Raw genomic sequence first — 12,436 nt, forward strand, 5'->3', positions numbered from 1 at the left:
GAGCAAAATATATGGCTATATCATTAAAAGGGACCCCACGTGTAGAAAAGTGATAACCACCCTATTGAGGAGTGATACAGCAGCATTATATAGTAACTTCGGTAGTAGGCGAAGCTTCTGTACTCCAACTGCTAATAAGGCTGCCAAATATATTCATATGATTGAATCTTTTCATCAAAGCTTGACAGGGCTCAAAAAGCTCATTTAGACTTGATGCAAGGGCAAGGGTAGATGGATAGTAAAATGTACACATTTAAACAATATATCTAAGCATAATTATCTATTCTTGATATTGCACAAAGGCTGCATCTGTAATTCTCTTTTGATCTCTGATTCCTGTAATAGGCCAAGTTATTTTACTCAAAAAACCCACCCACAAAATGTTTGATGAGTTGAAAAATCTTCCATGTGTTGCTTGTGAAAATATTAACACTTCTAACTTGTCTAGTTGCCAAAATATATAACCCATGGGGGAATTTTTAATATTTTATTAACCTTTTAATCCTTCCCCATTTCCCAGATTTGGCCGCAAATGTCTGGAGGCCAAACCTCTCACCTGTCAGCATTTAGAACATCTTACACAGTAGCAACTCCATCTTGACTGGAACAAATAAATGACTGGGCAATGCATAACAAAATTTATAATAACAAATTAGCATGAACAAAGTTGATGTAGCATGAACTGTACTATGTTATACCAGTATCTTTGAAACATGGCTTTTTCATTCCATGATAATTATTAAGAGGCTCTTGAATGGTCATTCAAACAATAATATTCCAACTTTTTTTTTTTTACTTCTAAGCTGTCCTCTCACACATACTTTGAGTTGTCCTTTAAGTGTAGTGGGTGATGACAGGATGGAAACAAACCAGAGTTTTCACACTGTTAGAAGAATCTATACACTAGAAAATGGAAAAAAGAATCCCAGAGGAACTGAGCAGTATATAGCACCTTTCATGCACAAGGTATATCAAATCTCTTGACATAATTATCAAATGTACTGCATAAATAAATAGAACAGATCCTAATGTCAAAAATACTCAGTCTCAGTAAAAACATCTCTTTTGTTTACTGCAGAAATTTTCAGCTGAAAATATTTTATTTTGCTATACTATTAAAAAAATACTACCATAACAGAATACTTAAGCATTACGCAGACAACTAACAGGGCTGCTGTGTGTATGTATTATTTTTGCTATCTTACATTTAATGTCTTAATATCTGTTCTGCAGTACAGCACTTCTAAATCATACAGTGGTGAATCCCCCTGCAAAACTGAACAACCTTAAAAGCACCAGGTAAGACTCCAGGTTTACATGTCAGAAACCAAACCAAAAACTACTTGCTGTCCTATGATGACAGTGGTATAAGTAACTAAAATAGACCTAGACATGTTTTATTCCTTATTTCAGAATAAAAGAAGAAAATTGTCACAACAATGAATCATATCAAAAGACTAGACTAGTTATGATTCAGGATACAATAAATTTTGACAGACAAGTATCAAGATTAAAACACAGAAAATACAAGTGCATGGTCAAGAGATATTTTGGAACAGGGTAATGCTGATTAAAACAAAGCAAACTTATCATATATTACATACCTACTACTATTAAAGCAAAATCTATGTGGACGCATTTTTATCATGCAAGCACATGTACAAGAACAGGCAGTCACCTGCTCCCAATATCAAGTTCAAAGCAAAATTTTATTCAGAATCTCAGCAAAACGGCATGTTGTATCCTAGTGCTTTAAAGATGCACAGCACTTAAAATGAAAACAAGTTAAGAGAAAGTTCATTTCAAAAGAAAAAAGTAAGAAAAATTATGTTTACTTAAAGCTTCAAAGCTTATACATTGAAAAGTACTGTACTACTTTGATACAGAGGCAACTTTCAAGCAAAACACCTAACTTGTTAGGCTTCCAAATCCACTTAGACTGCAAAAAGGAACTCATGCAGAAGATCAGTAAAAGGTAAACAGTGTGGTATGATTTACATAGAAGATTTTAAGACAAAATTAATCTCACATATAAACAATCTGGTAAGTATCAGCTACTGCACAGAACAAACGTGTTCACATTGGCCTAAGTATCATTTGTAATCCGTAAAAGCATGAACTTCAGTGTCTTAATTTTCTATGAAAACAGGTTTAGACCTATTGAAACACCTATGTTACATGGGTAATGTAACTTACTCTCCACTTCTATCATCTGTGACCATATCTGACATTTCATTTTGTCGGGGACTACTTCAAAAATTGTAAATTCCTATATGATACCCATCCACATTCTTTTCCTTTAGTATTCTGATTTAAAAAAAAATAAAAGACTAAATAAAAGACAAACTCGCAAAGAAGAAAGACTGATTTCTGCTTTTTGGATAATGTTTAACACAAAAATTTTCAGTCAGCTGAAGTCAAGTCAGAGGTAGGTCATCACTTTAAATTTACAGTCAGCAACTAAGAAAATGTGAGTCTTGAGGAACTGCCAGGAGGCAGCATGGGAGGAAGCAATAAAGACATGGAGACAAGAAAGAGTAATTGTTGCTCGGGGCACAGGTTCACAAAAAAAAGGGAGCCCGACCAGCCCAGACTAAAGCAGTCTGAGACCTTCTAGACAGGACAACCATTTCTCTAAGTGAGTCCCTGTGGATGGAGAACAGATTAAAATCGGTAAAACTGAGGACCTTTCACATAACAAAGACGACTGCTTAGGTGAGGAAAGATTTGAAGCAGTATTTAAAGATAAAAATTCACAACTATGTAGAAGTGGAAGGAGATCATACTGATGATCTACAGAGCAATTCAGTTCAGAAAACTCGTCTGAATGAACCACTACTCAAAAGTGTTGTAACTGCTAAAACTTTGGATAATGCAAACATATGGAAGACCCATAAGCCTTTCTATTTATAAAGTAGTGGAGGTTGCTCCTGATTCCAGGATCATTTTTAGTGAAGGAAAGAGGCAAGAGCCTTTGACATTTGCCTGAGACAAAGCTCCAGAAATAGATTATGAATCTGTGCTAGATGCACGCTCTTTGCATATGCAATATGCTACAAGTATACACAGGGTCCCTGTTGTAAACATGATAGCAAAGGAAATTTACCCCAGATAAACTCATAGTGGAAGTTTTCATTTAAATTAATCTAATGGAATAACTTTTTACAAGCAATTTCCCAGGCAATAAAATAATCTAGGGAGATAATGAATACCTTTGCCCACTTTGCAGAAGCATTCGCTGGCAAAATATTAAGGCAGAAAATGTTATCCAATACAGTGAAAATGCTTTTATTGAAAAAGATTTTTTTGTTCCCTTTTAGAAGACTATGATTTGGGAAAGTTTCCCTTTAAAATGGGGAATGCTAGAAAAAATGTATCTTCCCTCTCCAATCAGTAAAGATATTTAAAATGTATTCACATAAGTTGCAAGTAATGCACCAATACTAAATTAAAATGTAACAACTTTTAGAAAATGCAGGCCTGAAAAAAAAGTAGGTACTGTAGTTCCTTTGTGCTGGAAAGCAGAATCAGACAAATGCAATTCCTGTTATAGATCTTAATTTGAATCTCTATATACTTTAGAAATAAGTTGTTTTCTTAACCAAAATCAATTAATTACAGACAAGACAACCCAAGTTTTATGTTCATTTTAGAAGCTTGAGCTCTATGCTATGTTAGCATATTGCGTTCAATCCCAGAGTAAGATGTAGATTTTGTCTGTGGCTGTTGTATCCTATTTAACCAGAATTGTTTTTCTCTTACAGTTCCACAAGCTTCCACAAGGTAAGGCATCAATGATAAGTCAACACACATTAATATATAATTTGAGATCTTTTTTTTTTCATAAAATTAATATAATTGGCTACCAATATTTAATTGGTATTCTTTCTTACAAGATATCATGTTTTAGCAAGATTCAAACAGGTAGGATTTTAAGGAAAATTAATAATTCACTAAATTATAGTGACAGTGTAAAATGACAAAATTACCATGATTTAATATATTAACCGTTGACTGGACTGAAATAAACTATTTCCGGCACACCACCATTTTAAATAAAGCTTTGACATGAAGTATGTTACTGTAACTTCTGTTGTTACAAGCCAAATATTATAATTCCAAAGACTGCAAACATGGCCAGTAAAACTTGACTAAGTTGAAAGTCCACCATTAAATGACTGAAATGCAGCTAAAGAAGTTGATTCATAAAGAAGTATTTGGCAAAAGTTTTAAAGATTTTCTAAATTTGCTTTTATTTCAGAGAGAACAGATGAACAAACAAATATATGATATGATTTATTTGTCCACTTGTTAGTAATACCATGCTGATTAGGAGTCAAATTGGTCCCAAAAGAGTGAACATTCTGTAGTGCAAGTTTGGTTCATAAAACATTGGGATTAAAACATTTTTTATCCAAAGAATCATAGGATAACTCAGAGCGAAATAGACCTCAGGAGGTCTCTTGTTGTCACAACAGCCTAAAGCGGGGTCAGCCATAAGTTCTGACCAGTTGCTCAGGGCTTTATCTGGTCAGGTCTGGAGAAAACCTCCTAGGATGGAGACTGCACAATCTCCCTCAGCAATTTTCTCAAATGCATGACTTTCCTCACAGAAGAAAAATTTCTCTTTATATCTGGCCTGAAGATCTCATTTCAAATATTGTCAGTTGTCTCTCATCCTCACACCATGCTCCACCATGAAAAGCTTGGCTCTGCCTTTTCAGTAACCCCCAGTAGGCATTTGGAAGCTGCTATTAGCTTTCCCCTCTTCTCCAGGGTGAAAAAGCCTAGCTCCCTCAGCCTCTCCTCACCAGGCAAGTGCTCTAGCCCCAGCTATTTGGTGGCCCTCCACTGAACTTGCTTCAGCAAAGAACTCATCCTTCCTGTCACGGGGCCCAAAACTTGATGCACTATTCCAGCCGTCATCACAGGAGTGCTGAGTAAAGGACAATAATCCTTCTCTTTGATCGACTGGCTACATTCCTGTTAATATAACTCAGGGTGCTATTGGCCCTCTTTGCTGCCAGAGCACACTGCTGGGTCGTGCTCAGCTTGCTGTCTGCCACAACCCACAGGGACTTTTCAGCAGTTACTTGCTATCAGCCAGTCCTGTTGCCAGCAACTCTTGCTACCCAGGTGCAGGGCTTTACATTTGCCCTTATTGAGTTTCATAAGATTCCTATTGGCCCATTCCTCTAGCTTGTCTATGTCCCTATGGATGGCAACCCTGTCCTTGACTATATTGACTTTTGACTGACATTTTAGTGTCATCTGCAAATCCAATTAAGATTACATTCTGTCACTGATTCAAGCTCATTGATAAACACATTGAACAGAATTAGTGCCAGGACGGACTTTTGCAGTACTCCACTTGTTACTGGCCTCTAGGTTTTAACTTCAGCAGTGGAAGAACAAATGAAAACTGGCAAATTGTTCATAAAACCAAATAAATGGGATCTAAGGCTACTGTTCAGCAGATGTTCTAATTCATTAGAATTAGTTTTGCTGATTAATTCCTAAGAATCAAATTGAGTTCAAAATGTGAGAGCAAATAGGGATATTCACTATCTTGTTTATTCAGGATGAATTCAAGATGCAGGACTTTATTAGTCCTTCTGACACATATGATCCAACCACAGACTTCCCAAACAAAGCTAAAGGTCCTTAATGCAGATGACCCTAAACGGGACTCATTATGGTAAACTGCTAATGAGGTCAGCCTGGGATTTTTCCGGTGTATCTTAATAGCAAGAAGCAAGCTATTCTATCCTTTTGCAAGGGGTAATTGAGAAAGAAGCGTTGACAGTCTTAAGCAAAAATAGAATGCATATTTCATTAAAGAAAAAAAGAGGTGGCTGCAATTATATGTAGAATTTTTAAAAAGAGCAATCGCTATATTCCATCTTCATTCTTCTTTCAGATATTCAAGGACTTTTAGTCAAGATTTATTTCGTAACCTTACTTAAAACCTTCCCATAGTTAACTAACTTTGCAGTGACCAATGCATTCCATTAAGCAGGTGTTTTTTTTTTTCTAACAAAATATCATAATTAACTGTTCTCTTTGATGTTCTCTTGCTGCCTGCAAGACTCCAATAAAGTTACAAACCTAATTAAAAGAATGTATTCTGGATCTTGTAAAGCAATTTTCAAGTTAGTGTAGATATAACAACTTACTTGACTCTTTTAAAATATTTTTAGATGTCATTCCAGCCTTATTATTTTTACAAATCTCTTTTTTCATTCTTCACAAATTTCTAGTATTTTTACCTGGTTTTAAGTTCAAATTACAGTTTTTCTTCTGTTGATTTACAAGTAATAGAAAGGTAAGGAATCCAAAACACAAATATACTTCTTATAGTATAAATTCAGTATAAATGGCTGACATAAAACATTCTTCTGACCAAATTGATTTTCAGTTCCCAGCTATTCAGAAAGGAAATAAAACTATAAAGAAATATATGACTGAAAATATATAGTTAAAAAAAGTATCTAGACTTCATTTCAAACAGGCAATGATCCCTGGATGTACCCAAACAGCAAAGACTCCAAAAGCTGTCTAGACAGAATTTTAATATATGTACTTTTTACTTCCTTTTGTTTTCATGTTGTCCACAATTTGTGTGAATTGATTCAGAATTTAATGTTTATTTCTTTTTGGCACCAGATGGCACTTTTTTGCATTATTGCATTCTCTAATGATTTTTTTCACTTGCATTTTTTTCTCTCTCTCTTTTTTCAACCTCTCTATTGTTATTTCTTTCTTATCTTTCTCTCCATCTTATATATTAATTTTAAATGTAAATCAACTGCTGCAGTAAAACATATATCAGAACAGTCTGAAAGTAACAATTAAGCATTGACCAGAAATTTTCAGGGCTGCAGGAGGTAAAGACATTTGTTATCATTCAGTATATATAAATGCATGTTTCCCTGATTTTCCAGATGCTTCTCTCAGTGAACTTAAGATCACCTGAAATTTTAAGTAGATACTGAAAATATGGTAAATTTATGTAACTTAATTTTATCAAACTTATTACATTTGAAAATCTGAATTTCTATCCAGACAAAATCAGCCTTCTAGTTTTTGAAAATATAGAAATGCTGAACATATTCATATGATTTATCTTCCCTCCAGTAAACTCCATAGACAGAGAAGTACCACTTTTGATGGTTTTACAAATATCTATGCAAATAATAGATTTTATTCCAGTAAGATACGTTTGTTTATAAGAAAAACAATATGAAAATGACCAACATAGGCACACGTACGGATACTGTTCTTTCATTTGGTTTAACTTCAGTGAGAAAATAATTTTTGAAAGGCCTATTACTTTTAAGAAAAAAAAAACAAAAACAAAACAAAACTTTAACACAAATAAATGCGTGTAAATGAGAAAGCAGTGATTTGAAATACAAAAGAATTTTGTTCATAGGATTATTTGTTGCATAGATATAGTCATACTTTGCTTTCTTCTTGAAAGAAGTGTACATCAATACAAGGTAAATCTGTGAAATCATAGAAATCGTAATCATAGAAAAAAACTTAAATTCTTCAAGGCTCAACAATATTATAAGAATCTATGAAATGAATAATAAAATGGTGGGAATGTAATGCATTCACATCTGTTGGCCTATTTACTAGTAGTCATATTACAAAAGAGTACCTTTATTGTATTTGTCAAGTAGAAAGCCGTGCCAGAATTGTCTTATATCTTTATTTTATTTGCAATTTGGTCTTGTGAATCATAGTGCAACAAAAATATTTATTTAACCTTTTTAAGGATAGGATAAATAGACACATATTCAAGACGATGTACAGACTAATGTTGAAAGCAATGTATAGCAACCATGTAAGCAAAAAGATAAATTTCTTTCTGTCCCAGGAACTACTTAGGACAAAAGGAAAATAAATGCACTTTATCCACGCTGCAGTGTGAAATACAACCCACTGTGCTTAGCTTGGACTGTATACCAGAACAGAACCTGCTGCTACACTCCTTCATGAATGGGAATTTATTGACTGGATTTTGACAGTTTTGGAAAGCAGCCTTTCCTGAGATTTTAAGCAGAAGAATCAAAAAATAACAGGGAAAATGTTGCAACATTAATTTATTGCTGGTATGTGTGCTACAACTTGACTTAAAAACAAAAACAAACCAACCAAACAAAAAAAATCCCAAGTGTTTTAAAACAAGTTAAAAACTGTCATAAAATCTTGTATGTACCTTTAAAAAAAATATTTTTATGTGAACATGTATCATGGACATTTAATCAGAGGTTTCCATAAGTTTAAAATTTAAAGGTTCTGGGTTTTAATTCTGTTTCTTGTGTCACCTTGGACATGCTACTATATTGTAGTGCTCTCATTTCTTATCAACAAAATTAAACTCACACTTTCCTTTTACTGCCACAGGGTTATTAATATTAGCTGCCTAATATCCATTCAGTGCTCTAAGCAAATAAACTACCGTGCATAAATCGAACATACAGTTCCAGGTAGAACAATACTTACTAAAGCTGGCACTACTTATCGATACAACTTTGACACTCCTACTTTTTAATTTTTCAGTGAAGTTCAGATGCATGGAAAATTAAAAAGAGTTATAAAACCAGTAATAACTGCCTTTCATTTACTCTTAATATCAAAAAAATCTGTGTATCTTTGCTCTCAGGTATCTAATCTTTGCCCTAAGCAGGCTAAATAGCCAAATTTTCTATCCTAAACCCAGTGTTAGGAGGCAAGGACCTATGTGACACAAACTTATTACTAAAGATTACTGAAATAATTTAAGACTCCAAAAATGTATCCAATGTATTAATCTTCACTAGAGGGAAGATAATTTTAAGAGTTAATTTTTTTTTTCTTTGTTTTTAAGCAGATTACTACTTTTTAGAAATAACGTGAAGTTCTTAGAAAGGCTGTTTGTTCACTAGGCAAATGGAAAAGACAAGCTTGCAGAAAAGGTATATTGCCATGTTTACCTTCATATCAGTCTGTATACGTTCATTGCACAGGAAAGAATACAAATCTTAATACATAAGCACATCTTCCATTGTTTACCTGTGTGTAGCAATATTAATGGAGAATGATACAGAAATTCTGAAGACTGTAGTCGAATAAGTATAATTTTGACATACAAAGCCACGGGATTTGTGTTGACCCCATGCAGGCTTGCCTTGGCCTGGGGTTGTTTTCACTAGTTTTGGTGATTTGTAGCAGCCAAGTGAATGTTTCCTGACCAGTTTGTATTTCAGAGAATACTGCATACAGCAAAGTTCTGATAAAGCTTAGTTGTCACTGCATAACAAGCAACGGCCCTTTTATACTTACTGAGGCTGAGGGAGGCTAACAAGCAACTTTCAGATTTTAGTAAAGAACAATGAGAAAGAAGCAGCCTGTGTTACGAAAACATATAAAAAAACCCAACTGAACTCCAAGGCTGAAGCGGCCCTGTCACCACCAGCAACACCACACTCATCCCAATGCAGACCCTCGGATGTAATCAATTCATTGTAATCCCCACCCCAGCGGCACAGTGAAAAGGGTGAAAATAAGACAAGAGAAAAATAGTAGGGAGTAGGAAGGCAGTTCTTAATTTTTATAAGCGTGATATTATTATTGAGACTTTTATATATTAGACAGATTATCAGACTTAAAACTTTAATTGGAATAACAATATATTGTATAAATTGTGTTCCCTTCAGCCAGAGCAAGACTCTGTGTCTAACATTATACTATATAAGTGCATTACAATCCAACTAACTTTAGATCTGAAGTTTTGTATACCAAACGTAAATTGCGTTTCTATGTATCTTATACCACTGAAGCCCAATGGCTGTGAGGACTCTGAGGGCTCTAATGGGCCTAAAAAACACTGCCTAGCCACCCCTGGGCCTCCCCCCACCTATGCCCATGGGTCCAGGATCTCCAGCCTGGGGACATCAGGCCCTGCCCCAGCAACACCACAGTGGTGCTGGTCCCCAGCTCCTCACAGCCCTGCCCTGCCTGGCCATGGGGCTAATGTCCCTGCCTGGCCTTGACCTGTCCCTAATATCCATGGAGGTGCCTGATGCCCAGGGCTGAGTCTGCCTCCGGCTGCCCCCCAACCTGCCCTGTCCCCTGGCTGGGGGCAGTGGGACCAGCACTGGCTGTGATGCCCTGCACCGGTGGCCCCCGTGCAGACCCCCTGTGACCCCAGCTCACCAGCCCTCCGGGAAGCCATCGGCCCTTGCTGCACCCTGACAATTACTGTCTCTTAATCACTGTCAAAAATACCATGCCTATGAACAAAGCAAAGCATCACATTTAACAAGAAGTATTCTTCTTCTCTTATTTATCACTCAGAATAAATAAATGAAGTTAATTTCTAAACAGAGTAAATGTTAATTATAAAGTAATGCAAAGCTGAACGATTTATAAATGAAACTGTACCATCTTTTACTTTTTGGTTTTATCTAAAAGGTCAGAACTGGCTAAAAAATAACGCTTTTTAAGAAAGGTCAAGTCCTGAGTGAGATGAAAACAATTCTCTGGGAAGGAAGAAGGTTCGTTCAATACAGAAACTGATCCAAAATCCACTTAGACTTTACAGAGATAAAGCTATTCCTGCAGACCATTACGTGCTGTCAGCATCAAGTGGGCAGTAAGCGAACTTTTGAGCTATGAAGTGGGCATCCAGTGCAAAACAAGAGCTTTGCCTCCGGAAAAGCTTTCCTCTGAGAAGCCCCTAGTGGTCCATCAGCCCACAATTTCAAGGTGTCTTAAGCTAAATGATTACACATTGAAATAATTTTCAAATGTATTCTTAAAAGAGTTACGTATGTATTGCCTTAATCAGCGTTTTAGACAGTTTTGCACCACAATACAATGATAATAATGAAAGAGTTCTCTTTCAACAGACAAAATGGTTACTAATATCCAAAATAGCTACCTCAGTTACTGCAAGTATCTTTCCTCAGCAGTGTACTATGTTGTAAAGAAAAATGGTCAGAGGGACATCTTCTACAGGAGAAAGATACATTGGCATGTCTAAAAATATGGCAATTTCATTTTCAGAAGTGGCAGCTGGCTTTGGATATTTCTTACGTTCTTTGGCTGATAAAACTTAAGGAGGTCAAATTTTAAGATGACTGGTTGCTCAGTATATCGGAACACTCCAGACTTTCACTGAATGGTTGGTGTCGGGAGGCATCTCTTGAGACTGTCTGGTTCACCCCCACCTGCTAAAAGCTAAAACAGGTTGCTTAGAATGGTGTCCAGTCCACGTTCAGTCTCTATCTCCACAGGGATACAGACTACCACAACCTCCTTCCTGGGAAACTTGTTCCATTTTTCAACCACATTTACACTAAAAAGGTTTCTTCTGTTTAAATGGAAAAAAAAACAAAAAAACAAACCAACAAATAACAGTCCATAGAATCAGGGGGCTGAAATCATAGAATCATACAATGCTTTAAGTTGGAAGGAACCTTAAAAATCACCTGGTTCCAAGCGCCTTGCCATGGGCAGGGACACCTCCCACTAGACCAGATTGCTCAAAGCCCCATCCAGCCTGGCCTTGAACATTCCAGGGATGGGGCCTCCACAACATCTCTGCTAAACCTGTTCCAGTGCCTCACCACTCTCATAGTGAAAAATTTCTTCTTGATATCTATTCTAAATCTAACCTCTTCCAGTTTGAAGCTATTACTCCCCATCCTGTCACTATCTGCCCTTGCAAAAAGTCCTTCCCCAGCTGTCTTGTAGGCCCCCTTCAGATACTGGAAGGCTGCTATAAGGTCTCCCAGGCTGAACAACCCCAACTCCCTCAGCCTGTCTTCATAGGAGAAGTGCTCCAGCCCTCTGATCATCTTTGTGGCCCTCCTCTGGATCCACCTCAACAGGTCCATGTCCTTCTTGTGTTGAGGACTCCAAAGCTGGATGCACAGAAGTGGGGAAATGAGTGCAAGCTCTCTACCTCAGACGTTGATCTTAATGTGTCATAAGATATTGTGGGATGCTTTCCATATAACAGATACTTCAAACACTGAGAGTAGAAAAAGACTAAAGACATTGTCCAGAATTGTTCATATATTTTCGTTATTCTAGAAAACTACGAATTAAAGGCTGAAGCTGCACTGAATTTAGGCTGCTTCTGAATTTATTTTTTTTCTTTTAAAGGGAAAAAATATGTAATACTGTATATAAAGAAAGATTTTCTAATTCATTCTACTAGAGTCACGATACTTTTCAAATGAAGATACTTCAAAATAAGGAGTCACTATACAGTATTTAGATGCTCTTTGTGCCCTCATAAATACCAGAATACAAATAAACCTTCTCTTGCGTGAAAGAGAGCATTTCCCAATTTCTCATTAATGGGTTATGCAATAATTCATGGGCTTCTAGGGTATAGAATTTTATTGGGGATGCTATGATTGTCACTAATCTGATT

The 12,436-nt window shown here is 36.1% G+C and overlaps 1 protein-coding gene across 3 annotated transcripts in view; it reads right to left on the reverse strand.

Moving 5' to 3' along the window:
• CSMD3 (CUB and Sushi multiple domains 3) overlaps positions 1-12,436 on the reverse strand; it is a gene marked incomplete at both ends in the record, with an annotated part of 716,885 nt that overhangs the window by 442,290 nt on the left and 262,159 nt on the right. The gene's annotated exons all lie outside the window — the stretch shown is intronic.

This window comes from Vanellus vanellus (assembly GCF_965231255.1).
Source record: "Vanellus vanellus genome assembly, chromosome: 2".
Classification (NCBI taxonomy): Eukaryota; Metazoa; Chordata; class Aves; order Charadriiformes; family Charadriidae; genus Vanellus; species Vanellus vanellus.